The sequence below is a fragment of the Passer domesticus genome, chromosome 3, assembly GCF_036417665.1.
Source record: "Passer domesticus isolate bPasDom1 chromosome 3, bPasDom1.hap1, whole genome shotgun sequence".
Classification (NCBI taxonomy): Eukaryota; Metazoa; Chordata; class Aves; order Passeriformes; family Passeridae; genus Passer; species Passer domesticus.
Window position 1 is genome coordinate 9,628,923 of NC_087476.1, and position 25,082 is coordinate 9,654,004.

Consider the following 25,082-nt stretch of genomic DNA (forward strand, 5'->3'; position numbering starts at 1 on the left):
ACAAAGACCACCCCTATTGAAGACACTTCGATCCAACTGTATTATCACATATTCTCCTCAAAACATAAAATTTAACTTCCTCACCACCATTTGGTGAGTCTTATGTTGAAAAAGGGCCTAATGCATCTCTCTCTGGACTGACTTTTGTAGAAGAATTGTTCTTTTCCACCGTGTTTCAAGGAACAATCAAGAATGTCTCCATTCCTTACTGTGCTGGCCTGGGTAAGTTTTTCAAGTCTAGGTTTTATAAACTTTCCAACATTATATTCTAATCATTTACCAATAGTATGTTAAGTGATACAAACACTATCTGTTGCATATACTATGAGCTCCTTCTCATTCTCATTTATTATTATTCTTTTCCACATCCTGTACATCCTTCTTTCCATGCTGCTACACTGAGTATCCTACTGCTGATCTGAGGAACACTTAGGAAAATTATATAAAATCAGAGGATAACATAAAAAAGGATCACAAATTATATAACTAACATATTTATTATATTCACATACCCACAGAAAGTCCACATATTCACCATTACAGACACAAGCATTTCTGGTTTTAAATCCTCTGGTGACTGGGACCCTACAGCCTCTCTAGAAAATTTATTCCATTCCTTGACTGTGCCTTTTTACCTAATGCATAAGAAAATTGTCTCTATCTGCAAGTTAAGTTGGTTACATCTTGTTTATGGATTATGGCTGTGAACAGCAAATTATTCCACTTTCTTGTAATTTAAGGATTCCTGAAAAAGAAACATTTGCTTTTGAAGCCCCCTGACTAGATGGGCTGGATTCAGCGTATCTGGAAAGCCTTAATTAACACAATGAACACGTTATGACTGACTGAGCAATCTGAACCAATCATTCTATTTCAAATGAGGCTGAAAAGGCATTTCGAGAACTTGAAGATAAATTGTGTATTGGATGGAAACACCATTGTAAAATCTCAGAAGTTTGCAAAATGAATTAAGCTTTGCAACTACTTTATGAACTTGGAAACTGTGAGGCTTAAATGGGAAAAGTTCAATATTTGTCTTTTTCTCTCCTACTTCTTATTTCATTTAGCCAGAAAATGAACTCAGTGTTTAACAAAATTATGCTTTATATCAAATTATATATAATTACTACATTTTTTTTAATGGAGTTTTATAATTAAGCAGCCTGAAATGCAATCACTAATATAGTTTATAGATAAGAGAAAAACATTTGAAAGGATCTTAAGTAAACTGCAAAAACATGGGTTAATCTTACAAACAAGTGAAAATCCATAATCCTGTTTAGGCCATGGTCTGCTGGTAATGCATTTGCAATTAAAGTATTCTGTGATTTATGGAAGTCAGAAAGGAAATTACTCAAAACCATCTACGCTGAAGGTTTGTAACTAGCTCCTTTCTCCCAGAGGACAGGACTTTAACTGTCGCCATGGCTCAGCTCAGAACATCTTTGACTTGTTTTGCAAAATATTTGTTTGACTTCTTCAACTTCATATGTTAAATGTACTCAGCTCAGTAAGATAACTAGCACAGAGGTTACACAAGACTTGTAATTACAATATCAATCCTTATAAGATATTTTCTAACAAATGGAGGAGTCTATTTTTATTCTATTTTCATCTTCCTCAAGGAAAATGTTCAGACTAATTAACTTCCCTTGCCATTGAGAACTCAGTGCACCAATAAATATAATTATCATCTCTTTTCATTTTTAAAATTTTAGACTATTTCAGTCTGTTCTAGTTGTTACAGTATCCATTTAGGACATTAAGATTAATGGCAAGGAAAAAAGTGAAAAATTTTTCACAAGTAATCAAAATTCTGAAGTTGTTTTAATTTTAAAATATTTACAAGACTTTAAACTTATTTTAAAAAGCAAACATTTAACGTTGCCACACTGAGAACATTACAATAGAATATATAGATTATAAGAAAAATTAATTCATGAAACCTTAAGCAAAATATTTGCAAGTTTTCTTTAGCCATGTTAATCCACCAGAAAATTCCATGGGAGAAAAAGACAGTAATATAAGATAAGAAAAAAACCAACTTGCAATCATGAAAATAGGCTGGTCTCAACATGTTGATTCTGTTTCAACCATACATTTTCTTGTAGGAAAGCTGAGAATGAACAACTACTCTGTTGCTATTGAGGAACAAGATGTGGTTCAAGGTTTATGTCAAAGCAAGACCCTGATTCCATGATGTAATCACCTGTATTTTTGTCTCTTTCTTGTAAAAGAAATCCCTTGTGGATATGCAAGTAGCACAGCTGATTGACAACACTGACAGCATTGGTCTTGGCCTGAGAGATGCAACTGATTTCACAAGTAAAAAATTAATTAAATGACCTTGGGAAAAAAATTAAAAAAAAAAAAATAAGGTTCATGCCACTCCCTGAATTAAAAGAAATAAGAAGTCATCCTCCACTAAGTTTTTTGCTGCTTATTGGTAAGTGCAGATATGCATTTTAAGGACTATGGTAACTGATGACAGTGATACGGCTGGGATCTGAAATAATTTAACTTTTGAGCTTCATCCAGTTAGTGAATATAAAAGATCTGCAAATCACTAGCACTTCTATTTATTGAGTTTTCACAAGCCAGTTAGGAAAACGGACTACTAACAAATACCAAAGGCACTTAATCACTAAAAGGCTTTGCTCCATGGCAAAAACCTACTGTGAATGAGATTCTAACCCAACTTCCCTTTTAAAAGTTGTAAATGCCCAATGGCTGGCTCTGCTGTGTCACGTGCAGATGATGTTCAGCCAGTACCTGCAGACAGAGAGCCAGCGAGGGCTGCAGGACCCAGCTGCAGTGGAAGGGTTTGGGAGAATGGTTCCCTCTGATTAGGAAGCAAGGCAAGGCATGGTGAGACCACTGCTCTGCCAATGCAGGCAAAGGCAACCACAGGCAGAATTTTGAGAGCTGCAACCTCCCAGCCCATTGATGTGACTTACAGGCCATTTCCATGGTGCAGTCCAAAATTATCTCAGGGACATATCAACATATCCCAAGGGAACTTGGAAAACACGCACACATTGCGATTGCAGCCTTGCAGGGGCAGCCCAGGATATAGATTCCCTGATGGGTTTAAGGTGGGGCAATGGGAAGTAGAGGTAAGAGTGAAGGAAATGATCCTCCACAGACTCCCCATCCCAGCAAGCAGCAGCTCCAGAAACCACGTGGAGTGTGGGTGAGAAGATTGTAAGGTGTCTTGTTGGTAGAGCTGCCACTACCAGTATCATGGTTGCACATGCCTTGCATTGAAGACAGCAACATTATAAGACATTTCAAGGATCTTCTGGCATTTCTCACTTTAAGAGGTGATGACCCTGCTAGAGATAGGAAAGGTGACTTCAGAGAAGGGTTTATTTGGCACACAATCATGTTATTTTGTCATATTAAATATTTCAAAAAAATTCTTTGTTAAGGTGGTGAGGCACTGGAACAGGTTGCACAGAGAGGTTGTGGATCCCCCATTCCTGGAAGAGTTCAAGGCCAAGTTGGATGGTACAAAAGTGGAAGGTATTCCTGCCCATGGCAGAGATTTGGAACTAGATGATCATTAACATTGTTTCCAACACAAACTATTCTGTGAGTCTATATTTCCCAGCTTGCCAATAAATTTTACCTTTTTTACCAAATTCAACCACATCTGTTGAGGGAACATATAATTTGTACCTATCAAGTTTTTAAGAGATTTGGAAAAGAGACAAGTGGATTAAAAGAAGACCAAAGGTTATGTCCTGGTTACAGAGGGGTCAGTTTAGCATTGCATGGGTGTGACCAGATTGTTATTCTATATTGCTCACCTCTTTGTGGAACCAGGGTGTCCTTACTGAAAGTTGGCCATTTTTCCTCACTCTGGGAAGGTGTTTGCATCCATCCCTCCATCCTTGGTCCCTTTGTCATCCCTCTGAATTGTCATCAGCATGCAACTATGGACCATTGGTGCTGGAAAGGACAGCAGAGAAAAGGTGATTGATTGATTGTCATTGATGCTGAAATGACAATGCAAGGGGGAGGGGACTGGGAGTAGGGGTGACCCCAGGCTAGTCAAGTCCAGGCAAGTCAAGCTGAAAGGAGCATGGTGGAGAGGTAAGAAAAGCAGCAGCAGAGCAGTAGAAGTTGCTGTGAAGGTCCCTGCACAGAGCTGAGCTTGTCAGGGGGGCAGTACCACCCCTACTCAGACAATCCAGCTTCCAGTGTTTTTGTTTTATCACCATTTTTTGTTATTTCAGGCTGGGGGGTGGGAAACATTATCTGTGGGAGCTCCCCCACCATATTGCCTTTGGCAGGTGGCATGGTACAGAAACAGTCTCCATACTGCCTTTGTCTGGGGGAGCCATGTGGACATGACCTTCAGGGGGTGTCTGCCTTCTTGTTTCTGCTCCAGGTGGTGAATATTTTATTGTGAATAAAATACCATCTCTTTTTTGTATACTTTTGCCATTAATATTGCCATGGTTATTGTGTCTTGTTCCATTACTTTGTGCATTTACTAAATTGTTATCTCAACCCATAGTCTCTCCTTTTTCGCCCCTCCTATACCAAAAGGGGTGGGGGGAGGGAACTGGCTTATTTGGAGTTTAATTTCCTGCTGGTGTTAAAACCCAGCTAAATAGATTTAGTTTCCAGTGAGTTCTTGGTGCCCTTCTCTAGTGCTATCTCATTGTTCTTCACAGATCTTTGCACTATGGACATCAAAATAAGGCCCCAGGGTAGTTTGCACTAATTCTGAGGAGCTACTGATTAATGAATCCATTAGTCCACATTAGAAGTCTGTTTGCTGATATTTATTGACCATCATTTTTAATCCTTTTTAAATAAATTACCTTCTTTATCCCCTGTTTAAAATAATTTATTGGATCTATTGTTTAGGCAGATTACTTCTATTTAATGTAATGCTGATTCCATGCCCCTTCCTTCTTAATGAAAGAGTATAAAGAAAAATAAAAATATATAACACTGACCTTTTTCTCTTATTATCACTGTAATATGTTGCTGTAATGTTATTACTACATCAAAGTATTTTCAAATATATTTTCATAAGCAAATGATGCTTGCCTTAAATTAAATTCTTCAAATTTGTTATGAATCTGGTTGAACTAACTTATATTCCATACTTTTGTCTGAAATCAGCATCTCCCTGACAATCCTGTAATTGCTAGCATCAGTATAATAATTCCTTTTACGTTTAGTCTTGGCACTATGTTTCTTCTGACAGTCTAGCATTTCCAAATTCTTGAAATACTCACTGAAAGAGAATGCTGTAGATTCTAAAATCTCCTTTGGGCAGCTATTTTAAAACTTTCAAATTAAAAAAACCCGTATGTAATGCTGATTGTCATTTAAGAACATTATTATTAGAAAATAATATTTTATATAACTTATAATTTACCTTTATCATTCAGAGTAAAAAAATATATTAAACACATCTTTGTATGTACTGTTATTTACTGTTCTAAAATTGGATTAATAACCTGGTCATTTTATTTATGTCAAAAACTGCTTTCTTCATATTGTCCTTAACACTAACAGCCAGATTTCCTCTTACAGTGTCAGTTTTTCTACAGCTCCCAATATAAAAAACCCTAACAAAATCCACATTATGATTTGGGATTTTTTTGCTACACCTGTTACGGGTATAGGTAACTGCTGCTTTCATTGGTAAGTATTTTTGTTCTTTAAACAAGGCTTTCAGTCGTGGGATTATGCTGTTTAGGGTTTGAAGTAAACAGGTTTTAATTACCACTCACATTTTTCTGATTAAATTTTTCCTCCCAGATGATTTGGTTTGTAATTGTTTTCAGCTTTGTGACAGTGACCTTTGCCAGGCCCCCGGGGTGTGCACACACATGCACACACGCACAGGCTGCAGGCATTAATGCATGCGTGTGTGCGCGCGAGCGTTCCGGGGTGCGTGCGGGCGTGTGTCCGTGTGTGCATGGCACAGCTGTGCACAGATGGTTGGGATTTCATTATGTTTATTCAAAGCAGCTACAATCAAGTTGCAAACGCTTGAGCTGAACCACAAGCATTGGGAAATTCTTCTTCTAACTCAAGTGTCGAACACAGGATTTTGTCCTGCGCCGTACGCAACACGTTCTGACTTAGACAATCAACATGAACAATATTTTCAAATTCTCAGGACATTGAGTTCTGGCAACATGCAGCCACCAGCCAGTGTTTCCCAGACTCCTGAAGTCTCCCAAAAGGAATCCTTCATCTTTCCCAAGGCGCTGAAGATTGGAGGTGCTTATTTGACCTGATCATGATAACCAATACTGAAAATAATTTAGAAACAATTTAACATCACAGTATGAAAAGCAGCATAGCAGAATATAAATGCAAACTGCAGTTCTTTCCAATATTGAATTATAATTACATTAACATAAAATAAGGCAGTCAGAAAATACTGAAGAGGCGGAGATTAAGAGGTTAAAGTAAACAGGTGATTTCATGGCCAGAGGTTGAAAAGCCAACCTGATCAAACCCAACCACTTGTGGTGTCAGAAAGAATAACTTAGTATTAGAAATTTAAAATCAAAACATCTGTCTTACTCAGATAGGGGTAATTTAGCGTTAGTGGTATCCAATTTTCCTCTATGCAGTGAAACAAAGATTTTTATCTGCTATGAGCTTGGAAGAGAAGGGTTGGGCTCCTTGGTACAGTTTATTACAGCACTGTCTCTACCATCCTACATGAGGGTACTTCAGCAGTTACATGATCTGTTTGATAACCCAGGAAGAGATTTCATTGCTTAAAACTGAAGGATTCAGCATCATTTTAGTCACTGAGCTTTGTCCTGCATGGCCTCCACCTGAGTCTGCAGGAAAGAGAGTTCCTTGAAGGCCTGAAATCCATCTCTCAGCTCCCCTCAGATCTCTTGGGTAGTTTGAGGTACCTCAAAAGCACTTGGTTGCCCATGTTTAGTCAAAAGAATTCCACTTACCAGCAGCTTCTAAATTTGGGATTTCTTTCTTAGCAGGTTGATCATCTACTAAGAATTTTCAAGGCAAATTAAAGCTTCACATTTAATGTGGTTTTTTTAGTATATATAATTTACTATTTGTGTTTTCTCTCCTTTGCTATTGATATGATCATGTATTTTCTATACTTCATACCAGTGTCATGTATGATTTAATATTTCATCTGTAATGATCTTCCTTTTCTTACTGGTTTCCATGTTTCATATTTTAAGTAAAAATCTGATCTTAGTTTTTCTGATGCAAAAATTTACACTGTTCTCAAGGCTTTCCTGTCTTCCTTTCTTTGCTTCCTATCTGGTTTCACTGTGAAATTCTCAAGAACTTCAGTTCTCCAGAAGTTCCCCTGAAATTCTGCAGTGCCTGACATACGGCCTTTTATTTCCACCAGAAGTAACAAAATGCTTCATCAAAATGCTAGAGCCTTGCAAAGATTGGAAGAGGGCTGGACAAGATATTCAGCTCTCCATCCCATGAAAGAACAGACATTTTCCATGTCAGCTGCACTGAGACCTGGCAGCCAGGGACCACCTTCAGGAAGGTCTCTGGTGCTGGAGCCTCTTCCTGTTTGGGCTCAGACCATGAACATATAAGCCCTTTTCCCAGAACTGTGGAGAATGCTGCTTGATCCTTACGCTTCTAATTTTGCAAAGATAATGTCTTATAACAGTCTCATTTGGTTGCCTGGTCTCCTTTCTTGAATACTAAAAAGAATCAGTTATTACTATTACTAATACTGTTACTATTACTCCAAAATATTAAAAAAAAACAACTCTTTAATGACTAATTAGGATATTTTCAAAATACTTTTCAACCCATGATTAATCTCTGCAGTACAACTAGTACCAGTCCTCCCAAAACAGATATTTGTGCATTTTGCAGAGCCAAGAAATTTTGTAACAAAATGTTTATTTGAAGGTCCATATCTTCACAGGTGTTATTTGAAGGACCATATCTTCATAGATGTTATTTAAAGGATCACAACTGCCCAGATGTTAGTTTGCTCAGAGACAAATGTAGCCCTGATAGTCATACATTTCCAGCATAATCTTCTTGGTAAAGGGCAAGGTAACAATTTGTAATTTTATTTAAATTTGCTGTCTTGGGATTACTCAATAGTCATAATATAAAGACGAAGGAGTCCCCAGGGAGGTTTCATTCCACTCATTTCAGGATCAGATTAAGCACATTTTGATGTGTCTGTTTCCCTACAGGGAGCATGTAGCTGCACATGTCAGACACTCAGCATTCAGAGCTGAACTTAAATTTTCAAAATCCCACATTAAAGTGGGAAATCCTTTTTTTCTATATATCATTATTAATGATCACTAAAAACATTATTTCTAGCCTCTGCTTTTGTTAAGAGCTTGATTTACAGCAGCCCTTAGGACATTATCTGTAGATTATGCTGACAGATTAATCACACAGTGTATTAGCTAAATTTACGGCCACATCACATCACATCTCCAAAATTACATGCATAAGGAAAAGATACCTTAAACTTTCATTTAAACAGTTTTAATTTGGGCTCTTCTGATGCTCTGATGATTAAAATACCAAATAATAAACCAGGATGTGCATACCATAACGATTGTGTAGCAGCTCATGTAGTGGTTAAAATTCATGTTCTCATTAAGTGTGTCAAAGATGAAGGTATTGTATACAAGCATGCAAATACTATAGAGACAGGCACAGCATGTGACCTCAAACAGAACTCTGTTGGTGGGTCAGTGCACACACTGATGTCTCAAACCAATCTGGAACTTCTGGGAGTGGCTGATACAGAAGCAGAGCAGTAACAGAGAGAGGACCCTCAGCTAACATCTCCACAGGAGCCTACTGGACCAGTGCTGAAAGCAAAACTGCCTGAAGGCTCCCAGTCTCTGAAGCTGAGATTTATCAGAACACAAAACATGAACTTGTGTTTGAGAAATGCTTGGTATCTTTTGACCCTGAAGCTGAATCAGACTCATATGAGCTACTCTGCTATTATCATCTTCATCATCTTCAGTCATGCTGCTGGGTTTTGACCACACATCCCAAAATACCCTTGAACATCCATACGGACTCTGTGAAAGGAGTGAGACATGGCCCTGACATCCATGAGCATTCCTCCCCCTGAAATCTCTGGGAGTTATGTGTACATCTGAGGGCAGAGTTCGGACCATAAAGTTTAGGTACAAGCATCTGGGCACAATTTTCTCCAGTGAGCAGGATTCCAAGTTTCTGTAACATCTGCTGTGGGAACTGTAAGTACTTTATATTAATGTTGTAAACTGTGTTAGCTATAATCACCTTTTTTAATGGGAAAAAATGCAGTCATCTCCACCTGGTGATTCCAGTGATACAGACACCTGTCTGCTAGGAACTGGATTGAGACCATCGACACATTTCACACAAGCAGTTGAAGGGCTATGAGATGATAATGGCCTGAGGTTATAATTTGCAAGTGACCCATGGGTGCTGGGCTTTTTCCAGCAGACATCATTGTCAGATAAGCACTCATTTCTCTGTAGGGACTCAGCTAGTTCTATCACTTCATATTTTTGCAAACTGTTTGGCTAAGAGATAGCAAATGCATGTGAACATAGGAAAGCAAAGAATCCTTTAAGTGTGTTGTATGTACAGAAATCAGAACTATGCTGTAGAATCTGTTCTTCTTCCTTTAAATTGTCTTCCTACTTATGTATGTAAATATATAGCAAGTATTGGTTTAACATTTCCCAGTGACATCAGTAATCATCTTAGCTGTTTCTGGTTTCTTGATGTTTGTTGTCAATCTCATTATATTTTATTATATCTCATCATGTATGTGATCCTGATTAAGGAGAAGTGCTTGACTACACTTTATGCTTAAAGCTGATTTTCCTCATCTATCTAAATAAGGGAATAGTGAAAAGAGGGAGACTCATACAGCCCACAGTCAAGTGTGTGTTACCTTCCATAGGTTCTTACTGATACTTGATCAGTCAGATTAAAGGAACCTGGAATAAATCTGCATATCACTTTTTTTTTTTTTTTTTTACTTGTAGAATGTCATTATAAGAAAAGGTAAGCTACAGCTGAACTCTAGATGGAGATCTAAAGAGCTATGTATGTACCCAGATACATTTCAGCTAAAAATAAATCCTACAAGAATCTCTCTGTTGGAGGAGGAATATTTTACCACTCCTGCTCCTGGGCTAAATTTAGTTTAAAAACTGTCCAAAGGGCAATATTTCCTGCTGTATTTTTTAATGATTTCTTACTGCCTGGCTTGTGGAAATGAGTTGAAACAAAAGTAAAATTTAGTGCCAAACTTTTCCCATAGTTTCCCATTATTTTTTGTGAAACACCATTGATAACCAGTGTATCATTCCCTAAGAAAAGGAAGAATATATTTTGCAAAATTGACAGTGCTCAGTCTATTTGAGTACAAAAGTAAGCCAGGCCCCTAATCCTCAGTAGCAACCTGTACCCTGGTCTGATGTCAGCATCAAAGAAAGAGTTTCTGAACTTACAAAGATGGCTGCATGGATCTATACAGGTACTATACATACAGAATCTGTAAGGTGGAAGAATGAATTGTGAGATGGAGGAATGGATGGATACCCAGAATCCCATAAAAACACCACATGGAAATCTTTTTATCACTAAAATAGTAGAAACCAATGAGTAACTCCTATCTCCCCTAAATGAACCCTGCTATGAAGCTCCAGATGTTAAAATCAACCTCCCACAGAAGGATGGTGTGCAAGGGTGCACCACATCTGTGAAACCTCAGGGAGAATCTCCTCTGCTGTCGTAACCCTCAGGCGGCAGTACCTAGATGCAGTTTTGCCTTCTTGGATGAACATGAATTAATTATTGGAGATTTTAATCCATGCACCGTGTGTTTGCTATGTTGTAAAACCAATTAGTGGAAGTATTTCTAATACTTGCCTCTGAGTCAAGGGTTAGGAGGCAAGATACCAATACAGCTGCATTGGGGTTGGTTTGCTAAAGCCAGTTTAAAGTCAAGATGGGAGTATAATTTTCCTCTGCTTGTGATTTTATTCCCACTGATTCCAGCTCCAAGCATTGAGATGGACTGATGAATCCATGTTTTTACTGGATAAGCAGGTAGAGGACTCACAGACAAAAAAAAAATCCACTGAACTTTTATTTTTACCATACTCAAATTGTTACTAAGGAGTAGGTTTTCTTCCATGCAAAATAAAATTAACTTAGACCAATTGAAATTCTCCAGCTTAAACTGCATGCTATTAGCACTGGCTTAGAAAAGTTCTTATTTTCTGGCATCTTCACGCAGTATGCCTTCAAAAGGAAAATTTAATAACTTGCCTCTTACCACAAGAATGGACTATAAGCAGAAGTACTCATCAACAGCTTTAAACTCTTCTGTTGTTTGGATGTGAACAGCCTTCAAGAACCTTTCTGGATTCACCAGTGTTGTGGGAACCTTCCACTTACACTTGGCTTGGGAAGTGTGAATTCTTATTTTGCAAAGAGCCTGGGGATCTTGCCAAGGCTAATATTCTGGGGTCCATATGTGCTAAGTGATCTGCAGTTCTGGAACACGGCAGCAGGCAGGCAAATGGGGGAAGCCTCTCAGAGACACCTCAACCAAGGAAAGGAATATGGATTTTTTTCAGGAATAAAGCAGAGAAATGGCCAAGAAAAGATCACTTGAAATTTGGAAAAATTTAAGATGAGAACTTCTGTCCAGACTATATGCATCACAAGCAGTTTTTTGTGTTCCTGTAAGTGGCAAACACTTTCCTTAACACTGACTGTGTAAAATGAAGTGTCACTGCACTCGGGACTGTGAGCTCTGAGACCACAATAGAACACGTTTTACTAAAACTTTTCTATATCCAATGGAATGACTGTATGCTAGCTGGTGCAAGAATCCTGAGACTGATAAAGCACTTTATATATACACATGGTATTTTTTCATTCATTACATATCAAGAATGCAAATCATGGTTTTGTACGTTCTAACGTTACAACAGAATCTGACCAGCATTGAAAAACACAAACAACTCCTTATTTTTTTGCTTTCATGTTTTTCTAAGAAAGTTCTAGGTCTTATGTCATGTATAACAGAAGGGCTTACAGCTAGGAAAAATTAATCCAGCCTGCAGCACATTTATAATAGTTCTGACGAATATCCTCAGTCCACCACATTTACAAATGAGGTGCCCCACACTTCAAAGAGAGACACTGAGGTACAGAAGCAACAAAGCTGGTGAAGGATCTAGAAAGTAAACCATGTGAGATGTGGCTGAGGAAGTTGGGAGTGTCTAGACTGGAGGAAAGAAGACTCAGGATGACCTTATTGCTGTCTACAACCACCTGAAAAGAGGGTGTATCAAGGTAGGCTTTGGCCTCTTCTCCCAAGAAACTGGTGACAGGATGAGAAGAAATGGCCTCAAGCTGTGCCAAGGAAGGTTCAGGTTGGGCATCAAGGGTCCTTGTGCCTTGGGATGGGCTGCCCTGGGAGGTAGTGAAGTCACCATCCTTGGAAGTATTCAAGAAACAACTGGATGTGGCACTTAGTGCTGTGGGTTAGTTGACATGATGTTCAGTCAAAGCTTGGACTTGACCTTGGAGATATTTTTCACTTTTAATGTCTCTGTGATTCTATCATTCTATGCATAGCAGTTAATTTGATCCTGCATAATAATATAAAGGTGTTTTTCAATGACAATTAATAACAATATCCACTCTAGAGACCACTGTTTTTCTGGCTTCCAGGAAAGGTCAATTTTTCTTCAAAAAATACTAGTAAACATTGACACTGTCTATGGTATCATTAAATGAAATTATTTTATCATTCCATTAAATAATTTTAATCTCTTTTTGTTATAGTACATACACTTTGGTACATTGCTGTGGCACTTTGTAACACCATAAATCTTTAGAGTAAACTGCTATTAAACATTAAATATTATACATTTAGAATACCTAAAAACAACCTGGCCAGATCATTCTGGACTTTGACACTCCTTCATTATAGGTTTGATAGTTCAGTGCTAAGAAAAAACCCACTTAGCAGTTTGTGGGTTCCAGTTTGTTTGACCTGTGTGACTGGGTAGAATTAAAAGTAAATATCTCAGTGGTTTCTCATTGAAACTCACAGCTTTCTTAATGACTGGTGTGCTTTGTGTAATATATAATGGTGGTGGCTTAGCAAGGTTTGACATATATAATTCCATTAGAATGTAGGGCTTCATAAAATAAAATTGTCTCTTCTTAGTTAAGTCCTTTTCCAGAAGTGAAGAATACTTCTAGTATGGAAACAGTGGGTGGTTTTCAGGAGAAGTTTGTGTAAACTTCTGACAGAGTAACCAGAGGAAGGGCCAGCAAGCAGATGGTCTTCTGACTTCTCATTTTAGAGCTACTGTAGCAGGTGTTGAAAACACCTTCCATTCTCCTGATGTAATAATGAGGGGAAAACAGACCTTTAGGGAAACCACAGAAAAGAGTAATGACTGTATGTTCTGTCATGTATCAGTGGGAAACGTTCAAAAATGCAATTCCTTTCATGGAACCGATTAATATTTCAAACAAATGTGTGCTGCACAAAGGAGATGTGGCTATTCACAGTGGCTATAAATTACTGCAAATTACTCCAGAGAAAGGTCTGGGAAATGAACATCACTTCTCACAAGGGCCAGGATGTTGGCATGAAAATAGTTTGTATTTACATTCTAGCATTTTCATAACATCAACTCAAGCCATTTCAGAGTAAGTGTTGTTCCAATTTTGTGGGACTGCAGCCTCTTGTGTTTTCCTTTCCCTGCCAGTCATCACAAAGCAAGTGCATTTACAAACACACTCAAAGCTGGGCAAACACAAACACATGCTGCATCCAATTGTTAGAGAACATGTAGAATTATCTGCCATGACATAGCTACGAATAGTAGAAATTTTAAAATTAATTCTAGTTTGTTCATCTCTTCCAGTTTTAAATTTACTTTGGAAAAGTGGAAGAATGCAAAGAGATTGAGGAAAGAGAGACTATATTCACAGCAATAACGCAGGGTTCTCCCTTACTAAACCTTTTCAAGTCTGAAAACCAAATGACATTCTAAATGTCTCCTCTTTCTTCAGAAAAACACTACTTTTATGGTCATCACTCCTCTTCATGAGATCTAACATGTGCTCCTGAGGTCAGCTGGCTGGAGAGAAGACAGAGATCTCTCATTTTATTGACTCCATAAATATTCAAATACAAATTATTTGCTCAAGTTTCAGGAACATTCAGTTCACACCAGACAAGCTCAGTGTATTAACTGTGTATTATAAATCACATCCTTTGGTATTTTTCATCACAGTATTTCTGTGGTTAATCTTTTGATTTGGGCATCTGTCTTTACAACACTGAATATCTGAATAGGAAGAGTTTCATTCATCAGTTTGACACCAATTTTATTGGCATTTAAACTTATTGCAAGTTGATTCGCATTCTGCACTTATTCTGATTGTTGGATTTCACTTGAGTTTATAAGATTTTTAGAAATAATCTCAGATTTTATAAGGCTCTGCTTTTGCATATCTAATTTGAAAAACTCATTTTCTGTTTTGTGGACATGCTGATGTATTTTCTGCTTTTGTTAACTGCAATTGGGTTATAGGTGACCGAGGCCAAAACAACAAGTTCTAATGTTAAAAAAAAAAATTAGATTTTCTAGAATTTAAATAAGGTGAATTTGAGGCATCAAAAATTAACAGTCACATCTAAAATCTTTCAGAAATTAGCCCCATAGTTCTCTGAACTAGTACTTTATTTTTCTCTATAAGGAAGAATACAGCTAAAAATAAGATCTCATTGGAATTGTCTTTTCTTAGTATGCTTTATTAGAATTTTATATAGCATGAGTGAAATTACACAAATGAAGACACACCTGATGTAAATAAAGGGGGCAGAAGTAAAAATAAGTAAAAAATATGTGCCTCACTGTACTTAGAAACCTCAAGTACTAATGGTCTCTGAAGGAAAAGAAGTTAAGTTTCCCTTAGATCCAAATTCTGGATATAATCATAGATTCATACCATAATTTAGGTTGGAAAGAACCTCTGGATATCTCTAATCCAACCCTCAACTCAAAGCAAGGTCAGCTTAGATCAGGTTGCTCAGGTTGTTGTCCAATCAAGCTTTGAGTTAACTCCAAGGATGGAAGTTCCAGAGATTTTCTGGATAATTTGTTCCAGTTTTTGGCTGCCCTCGTGGTGAAAAACCATTTCCTACAATGTAGTTGGAATTTCCTGTGGTTTTCATATCAGAATTTAATCACTGAGGATCTCTGAGAAGAGTCTGGCCTGGCCTTCTCCATACCATCACATTAGGTTGCTGTAGGCAGGAGAAAGACCCCAATTCCTCTTCACTGGACTTGCTCGAGTATGTCCATGCTTTTCTTGACAGGGTGCAGTGTGCTGGATGTGGTGACACAAATCCCAGATAGAAGGAAATAATCACTATTTTTACAGATATTCTGCCTTTTCCTTTTCAGCAAAACTGTTTAGAGAAGTAAAAAAAATATATACAAAAAACCTGACTTTTGGTAACGCATTGACTAATAAAGTCAAGTGAGGAATGAAAATAAGGGTAGGGTAGAAATGTTTGTGGAAGTCGTGTCTAACTCAGAACTGTGTGAACAACTTGGCAATACGGGTGACTGCATGTCCTGGATCTGCCTGGTCTGCTGATGTAGACAAAGAATGTCATGGAACATCTCAAGAATCCTTTTCCCTACTTTCCACAGGTGTTTAAATCCAGAAACACTCAGTAACATTGTCTAATTAATCCAAGTCATGAAGACCTCAGAATAAAATTCATAATTAGTGTCCAACAAATAAGCAAGTTTTTTTCCTTCTGCCAGGAAAAGTAAATAAATAAATCAATAAATAAACCAGACAGAATGTTCCAAAGATCTACAAATCAGGAATTTTATTGGCCAAAGAGGAAAAATGTGTTTGAGTGAGGCAGAGTGTATTAGTAACAGTCCTTATCTTCCATCAGAGAACAGCTATCTGGAGTGTCCCCGAAGGAAAGAGGCGTGTCTATGTGGTGGCCAAAGTGCAAAATATCTTCAGCTTTACAGGGGGGAAAAGAGCATCTTTCACCCAGTCCAGACCTAACCAGCAATTTGTGAAGTTGCATCATCTACTTCCTGTGCAATGCATCACTTGCCATAAGAACAGATGTACTGGGTCAGATCAAAATTCCATCTAGCCCAAAATCTTTTCTCTGAAAGCGGTCAGTTACAAAGATGTTAGCAAATAGGTGTGGGCAAAAATCAAAAGCAGGAATCTGAACAGCCATGAACTTTGAAATCAAAATCCTCAGTCAGGTCAGAAATTATGCAGAGTTTCTATCCCTAAAACAGGTTCAGTCAAATCCCTGCCACCATCACAAACTGTCTGATAGCACTGAATTCAGCGTGTGCTGGTGAGTGTGAGTGGAAAGACACAGGAAGTGAAGAGACAAATTCCACAGCTTGAACTCCATGCTTTATAATAAACATTGGTTTTAATTCATTATGGAATTAGCCCAAGAGAGTTGAATCATCCTGCTGCTCATTTCAGTAATCTATTAAAGACATATACATACTTGCATAGTCTCTCACTCTGTCTTTTCGTTTTCTGACCAGCTGGATAAATGTTGATAACATGGTACATCGTCCTAATTTTAAAAAAAGCTCTGTATCTCAAGGATGTGTGTTTATAGGATTATTGGACTTCTTCATGACCTTATACAAACTCTTCTGCCAAAGGATGAACTTGATGCAAAAGCCAGATTTTAACTGGAAACACCCTTGGGTTTTTTTGTTTTGTTTTTTTTTGCAGCAGAATGCCACACACTGTGTGTGGGAATACTCATGTCCAGGACAGCCTTGCTGGGATTACTGAAATATGAATGCTGTTCATAAAGCACTGCACCTGAAAATACTCTGATCACTTACATAGTTGTGGATTAGGTTGATTAAAGATACAGGTAGGCATCCATCCTCTGGATAACTGGGGTATGTAGAGGAAACAAGATGCCAGACATACACAGAATGTTCCAAACTGGTGGTTCTGGTGCTGTAATTTACATTACAACCATCACTGCAGTTTCACTTTCAAAGATCACACTCACAAATCAAATCCAAGTGTGCTCTATTTTTTCCCCTCACCAGTAACAAATGTCAGTCTTAACTCCAAGCACAAATTGTCTCCTCAGAATAAACCAACAAAATTCTCCTATTTCAAACTCAATTGTGACCACAACATTTTGCACCTGCAGCAATAAAGGGGCTTAGGAATTAAATTTTTCCAAGAGAAAGCAGCTTCCACTATAGCCAAGCAAGGGAAAATCTGATCACATGAGTAAATGAGGGTAGGCAGGCATGGGAGGGGACAGGTCTCTGACTCCCCTTACCCCAAAATGGCCCACACAGGTTGGCCACTGAATCAGTAAGAGCATGTAGGCATAAACAGAAAAAAAAAGAGGTAACACTTCTTCCTTCTGAGCAGGAGAGAGGTTTCAGTCCCCTAACTCCCAGGTATATCCATACCTGTGTGTTGGTGTGCACATCTGTAAGGATGATATCTGACCATGGTCCAGAAGATGCCTTTGCACTGAAGTTTCAATTCACTGCTCATCAAAAGACACCTTCCAACAACTCACCCTTGTGCTGTTTCTATTGTCCTGCAGATTTTAGGCCTCAGAGACTGACAACCAGACACCGGAAAGTGTTTCAACAAAATGTTTACTAATGCAAAAAACCTAGCAGGAAGCCTTGAATTTTTATGTAATACCCATGAACTCAAATCAATTAAAATTTCGGTTCCGCTATAAAAGTTTCAGCCAGCTCTGAGCAATCCATAGCTGACACTTCCTTTGCTCCAGGAAGCTCTAAGCAGCAGCAAAGGTTTCAGTCCAAGCCATTACGTTAATAGAGCAACAACAGACCCTGTGCCATGTGTCTGACTTCTAAAGGGCCGCTCGCTGCCCGCCTGGCACAGCGCTTTGCACAGGCTGCTCGTGCTGCAGAGACAGAAAACTCACCAGGGTAAACTTCAGAGCTGAAAGGCAAAGGAGAGGGATGCTGCTTCAAGGGTCTCACTGAAACACTGATGGGGCTGTTTGAGTCTCTACTGCAGTTCACTTTCCCCCATGTACCTGAATTTTCCGTGGAAGCTAAAGTTTTTCAGCCCTGTCCTTAACCACTCCATAAAAGCAGTGGGGGATCAACTTGACTTAGCTAACATGAAGGGAACAGGGCTAGCTTTCCAAGCTGGCAGTGTCTCTCCTTCGCCTGCTGAAGCCAAACTTGCTGCCAGCAGGCCCCAGGTGTGCGCCACATGAGCAGGTGAAGAAAATAAAAAATGTTTATACGCATTGCGATGACAGTTCTGAGTCCATGTAAAGCAAAATACATGACAAGGAGTGTGGTTATCCCAAGACACCAACATTCCTCATGTGTACAAACAGGCAGGAATCCAAAGGCACTCTGCCTTCATCTTGGAAAAAAAATCACTGGACTTTTGCTCTTTAACATGGGTTTTTATTTTATGTTTTAAAAATTGATTCATTTTCAGTTCTACACTTTTTTTTTAATACATTTTCCTCAAAATAAGCAGCAAGGAACTTCTTTACAAGACAAAATCTCATACTTCATTTACAGGACTGCCTAAATTTAAGTGAGATCAGAATCAGCCACAGACAGATCCTTTCAAAAACACTAATTAAACTACTCTTTGAAACTAAAGTTTAAATTGGAATTGTCCCTGTGTCAAAAGCCTCCACGCTTATAGAGCTCTAACAAGAAAGATCTAACATGCAGCTTCTTTTGAAACAGTACGTGGCACTCGTGACCAATTCATAGAAGTGTCCCAAGCTGACAGTCTGTTGATAAAAAGCTTATGTACAACCAAAGCCAAGTGAACTTTATGATAAAAAAGAACCTTCTTGCTCTGTGCTCTAGTGAGGGGAGGCAAGCATTTTTCTTTTATTTCAAGAACAGTTCTGATTATATTTGTTGTGCATCTTGAACAAAACATCTTCTCTCTAACAAATGGCAATTCATATCATATTAATGCCAACATCTATCCATTAATGCACATTCTATCACGTAAAAAGAATCATCTTAGAAATACATAGTAGATATGGCAGAAATGCCACAATGAGCAGATCAGATACCACCACAGTCTCTTTGATAATTTATGAATCCATGAACAGTGAGACAAAAAGTGATAAAAATGCTTTACCTGTGACATGAGCAGATGAAATCTCAAATTCTGAGCCTCAAGAAATCTTATGCACCAAACTATTTCAGTTTGGTACATGGTGAAACTTTCTGTTAAGGTTAAGAAAATTATAAGAAAATCACAAATGCACTATCCAGGTCATTCAGATTCTAAAATGGAATTTTGGGGTTGAATTTGTTGTTGTTATGTACAGAAGAATTAGTTTTAAAAAATCTTAAATTATACAGTGAGGTTTAAAAAAAATTATCCAAAGTAGTCACACACCTGCTTGATTCAATGCCTGTTTCCAGCAGACTTTGTTGGAACAGAGGTGTGTGAGTGTAAACAAGAAGGAGCTCAAAAGAGCATTTGTATGTATATGCTTTTATCTAAGCAGGGACATAAATTTCAGCCACAAGAATGGGATCATGCCTGGTTTAAGTTGAACAACAGAAAACAAAATGGGCCTCTTGAGATTTTATTACCATCTTCATTTAAAAAAAATTAATATCTTTTAAATCGTAATCTACAAAGTAAATGGACTATATATAGAGAGAGAGAGAGGGACAAAGAGAGAGGGAGAGAGAGAGAGCTGCATCTGTTTCAGAAACATGAAACAGCCCTGAAGTTCAGGTTGGGAGGTAGAGAATGGGTGGCTTCCAACCAAATGAGTTACTAGCTACATTTTGTTTCCTGAACGTGCACTGGCTGCTCTGCTCTGTGGATTGTTACCAGCTTCAGCATTTTTTAAATATTTCCCATTACCCTTTATTTGATATTTTATGCTTCCCCTCATAAACTTTGAAGCAGATTAATTGTGCCTGTGATGTTTGTTTGTAAGTACAGCTGCTCTTCCTTCCAGTTTGTTTTATAATTGTGATGTCTCAAAGATATCCCCATAAAACTGACGGGTGGATCTGCAAACAACCAGAGTTTTATCAGAAAGGAAATCCAGATTAAAGTTATTGGAGAAAACATTTGAGTCATTCTCAACGTTACCAAATAAAATCACAAAAGAAAACTTAAAAAAACCCATCACTTCTACATGTTTATTACATGTATATAAATACTGCTAATCCTGTGGTTTACGTTGTTCAATATATACAAATATACAGTTCTGGTACAGTAGGATGTCTTAGAACAAATTATGAATCCAAACTAAATAATCTAAGATGTAATATTAATTGGTTCAGAGCCTGTCATGTTGTACCTCTAACAAGTGCTATATTTCAGGATTCTTTTGTTTATTAGTTGGAAAGAATGGGTGAAGTTTCAGACCAAAGCAATTGCTAACTATAAAACCAGATCAAATACAGGCTTCAGTTTGAAAGAGCACCTTTAAAGTCCATTTGTGAGATACACTGTTCAGCTGTTAAATGTCTTGTAAGTTTTCCAAGAACTTTGTTGAGCTTTCTTCATAAAATCTATATTCTTTTCATTGAAGATTAATGATAGACTTATTAAAAAATAAAAAAACTTGGAGAGGCTTTCTGTGATTATGAGCAAGGGTCATCACACTACATTACTTTGGAATGTTTTTATAAGCTTTGTCAGTAGAAGTACACTTGTAAAAAAATCTATAGACCAACTTTTTCAAATCTGTTTTTCATTTTTAAAGGATAAAATTTATTTTTTCTCTTTCGTTTAGGAGTACATGCACAATACCAAACAAATACCAAAATACCACTCTCAGTTCCATCCACACAGTACCACTGAATATCATTTCATTATCACTTGTAACTGAGCACCCATGGTCAGATCAACAGGGCAAGGCATGCACAGGACAGGGAGGGTGGTGCCTGTGGGCTGGCACACGTCTGCACGCTGCAAATGAAGACAGAACATGTGCAGAGGGAAAACAGCCCCTGCTCCTCCATTTTCTACTACCCAAGGCAGGATAAAGGGTGCACAGTTCCATATGGCTGCCAGAGAGGATTTGTGTTTCAGAATGAAAAACCTGCATAAAACAAACAAGAACCCTTTGGGGCTACTGCAGCCAGCAAAGATTGTCCCAGGAGCCAAGTGATGTGAACCAGGGAATGGTGAGGGCTGCCTGCCCCTCTCCAGGCCATCAGGGTGCAGGGCTTTCTGCTTGCTTGTCCTGCAGAATAAGAAGTGGTAGCCACTGTCGTGTGGCAGTAAACAAACAAATAGAAGTGTCCAAGATGAGTGGCTGGTTGGCCTGACTTCTCCTTGTCCCTGCCTCTCCGATGGAGAGCATTGCTCTGCCTTTTACAGTGTCTACCACTGTTGAATCTGTCAGTTTATATGGACTCAGGTATCTGAAAGTGATTTAGGTAACAGTTTTTCACAATGCCCAATTTGAGATCCTCGAGAAGCAGCTGAAGGCCAAGAGAGCTCCTCTAAGCTGCAGTGGCCTGGGTTCATGCCACACCAGGGCAGCACCATCATGGCTGGGATTGGTTTTGCCTTTGCCTATCCATCAGTACAGACAGGGATCTGCAGAAGGCAGTTCAGGTTTTACAGAGTAATTATATGCTGGAGGATACTGAATTACTCCTGGTGGTGCCTATTTCTCCAATAATTAGAGAGAACAAACTGTGGCTTTGATCCTAACTCAGGCATCTTAATTGAATTACCTGAATCCAAGCCCTGATGTTTAAAAATTTTTCTTCAATCTTATGTAACTTAAGTAACCACCTGTATTGGTATGCACATTTTTTAAACAACTTCCTAAAGTGCAGAGTCATCAGTCATTGCTAGGGAGTATAACATCTTACACGGAGAAAGAATATAATTTAAAATAAAGACTTCTATCACTTCTACCTGAAGGAAAATTAAGACTGAAATGGTGGAAGTACATTGGACCATTAAGCAATGGTGTCAGGATACCACCTTCTGTTGCTAAATATCTGAACTTGAAATCAGGGAATAAGTTTAAACAACCTGAAACCTTTTTCTAAAAATAAAAAAAGTTTAAAAAAGCACCAGTGTTGGAATTTGTTCCCTTCCTCAGAAAACTCTGTACTCATCAAGATGTCACAGCAGTCTCTACCAGTTTGCCATTACTAATGAGAGAAAAGGTGTTAAATAGCACAAAATCATAGAATATCCTGAGTTGGAGGAGACCCACAAGGATCATTGAAGTCCAGCTCCTAGCCATTCCCAGGATAATCCCAAGAATCTCACATGTGCCTAGCTATTTGGAAGAGGAGAACTGCAGATGTAAATTGTGGTTCTATAAAATTGTATCAGCTAGAGCAGCAACACCTTGTGAATCTTGAACTTAAATCCACATAGAATTATTTTCATACCAGATTAAAAGTCTACAGGACTAGAGGTAAGGATCAAATTCGTTGCCTTTTATTTTTAATTACGAATCTTATTCTAAAAAATCTAAATGCACAAGAACAAAAAATGACACAATTTTCGCTTCAAAGAGGAAAACAAAACCGCTTAAATAGGATCACACAGCTGTCCTTACACTACTGAATTAAACAGACCATATACCTACCACCAGAGCAGGACTGTTTGAACTGTTACCCTCTTAGGTGGTCCCTGGTATAGTCTTGGCCTGAGCCAGCTAATATTCTCCAAAACTGTTCCCAAGCACTTTCTGGGCATTAGCATGTGTCAGGGATTACTGACTATCAGTAACTTTACTATGATGTCCAGTGTTGGACAGCAAGAAGGCTGAAGAGTGTGGATGTGAGCTAGTTCATGCAGCTGGTCCTGGTGAGACGAAATGGGCATCAGCAGCCTTTGTTTTCCCAGTTAAAGGCAGGAACATCAGGGATGGGCATAGGACTTGATCAAATGCAGCCCTCTATCCATCTGAAATAGGCCACTACATTCTCTTTCAAGCATTAAATCTACACTGCTGATCAAAACTTCAGCGTTCTGTTGCTTCCCAAACTCAAAACACCAAATAAAAACTGAGATAAATCTCACCCTTCAGCAAGTCTTCTGATCACCCATCAGTAATTGTGCCACAGAGTCCTCCATCAGCATGGCTGGTGCTGTGACAGGTCATAGTGACATCCATGTCCCCTAACAGATGCCAACATGCCGTGATGGTCGATCTGCAAGAGTATTTACTGTCTCCACCACTACTCAGATAAGACAAAACTTCCGGCAGGTTCCTGGAGTAGGTAATTCTACAGTTCTCTGCAAGATGTGCTGGGGTCCTATACCTCTGCAGCCACCTTCATGGTGTTCCCTAACTCCTGCAGAAGTGCCATGTTGACCACAGGGTCATCGTGCCAGTTTAGTCATTATGGTGGTGGACTCTGAATCTGGAAGGCACACCCTGTGATTAACCCTAGACACATTGCAGCAATCATTTTGAGTTACTACCAACCTAAGCCAGATTTGAACTGCTGACCAAGAAGTGAAAGGCTTTGTATCCTATTACCAATATCCTAAATCATTCAGCCTCCCCTGCAACTATATTTTTTGGATTATTATGTAGGAACAATAATAGAATACCCCCATAAACAGGTTCTTTAGATATTCAAACATGTCAGGTTGTACTTTCTACATTTTCAGATAATTGTGGAGTAAATATTTGTTAAATGAAGTATTTTACATCTGTCTTGGACCAAAGCAATCCTTCTGTCAGTAATACCACAGAACACTTGTAAAAGTATGCCGGCCATTACAGAGTTATGCACTCTTGGCAAATACAGTCTTTGAACTCATGTTACTGTGCTGCCAATAAAAAACATGTTCTTTTTTATCAACTGGATGTCTTTCAATTATACAATAATTGTCTGACAGAAAAGCAGTTGAAATAGATTTTTTAAAAATCCTTTTCTTTTTTAATTTCACACCAGTTGGCAAAAGGTTAATACTTGTTTGCCTAGCTCTCAAAGAGACATTTGGTGTAGTTCAACAGTACAGAGAAATTACTGTATAAAGATCAAAAGGGAAAAAAGCATGCACACTTTCCTATGAAAGACAACACATGGTCCTTGCAGAAGGAAATGCTGCATTTCTCTCCTATATATCAGAGGTAGTCCTTCACCTCATCATGGTGCTCATCTGCAGTTAAAGCAAATGTGCTGGAGCTGGAGGCCTGTGTTGTCCCACATTTTCACATCCCTTTTTAATCCTATAGAACACCAAAAGCAACCGGTTACCAAAAGTAATAAAATAGCTGCTTCAATCTAGACTGCCATTACACATTAGACTTTCATGTGTGCACCCTAAACAGACTACATTTAAAATTGCTAAATTATCTTTCCTGTCACTGTAACCACTGAAACACAGTGAAATTACTTTTCAAGGACACAATAGCACTGAAAACACCCACCACCACCTCATCAGAACTGCACATGACAGCATGGATGCACTTTGTGATCCAACATGCTGCCACACTTTATCCATTCCAGCACAGCCTCACATATACCCGATATGTGCACAAAATTTACTTCATCCATAGGTTTACAACTAACAAAATACAGTTTAAATACTAAAGATATGCCAAGGTGTCCCCATCTCTGAAACACATGCAGCTCCATCTTTTCCCACAAGCAATGCTACTCCTTTTGCACTTTGAAAGTTAATTTAACATTCCTATGAAGAAAGGATGCACTTTTGTCACCTATGTAATCACCCTCTCTGTCTCCTTTCCATGTGCAATGACACTAGTATTTATCTAACTGACGTGTGATTGCACTGATGTGGGATATACTTGATCACCCTTTATTGTAAGTTGTTTGTTTTTAATGAGGGAATTTGTCTTTCTGAGTCATTCTTCTTTGCATTGCCCAGAAGCACCAAAAACAACCTTTTTTTTTCTATGTGTATTATCCTATTTACCTTCTGGACTGTTTCAGTTGAAAATTTTCCCTTTTCACATGAAAGGTTCTACTGAATTTCTTCTTCCTCACTCTTACTATTTTTTCAAT

The 25,082-nt window shown here is 38.3% G+C and overlaps 1 long non-coding RNA gene across 3 annotated transcripts in view; it reads right to left on the bottom strand.

The window, feature by feature from the left end:
- Positions 1 to 310: 310 nt before the first annotated feature.
- The window catches only part of LOC135295940 (uncharacterized), a 52,746-nt gene continuing 27,974 nt past the window's right edge, over positions 311 to 25,082 (bottom strand). For 2 of the 3 annotated variants that reach the window (XR_010357976.1, XR_010357975.1), the window contains exon 4: positions 18,687 to 24,283. This is a non-coding gene — a long non-coding RNA (uncharacterized LOC135295940). Of the gene's footprint in view, positions 429 to 3,812; positions 3,955 to 18,686; positions 24,284 to 25,082 lie in introns of those variants that run through there. The other variant, XR_010357978.1, reaches the window with a different exon arrangement.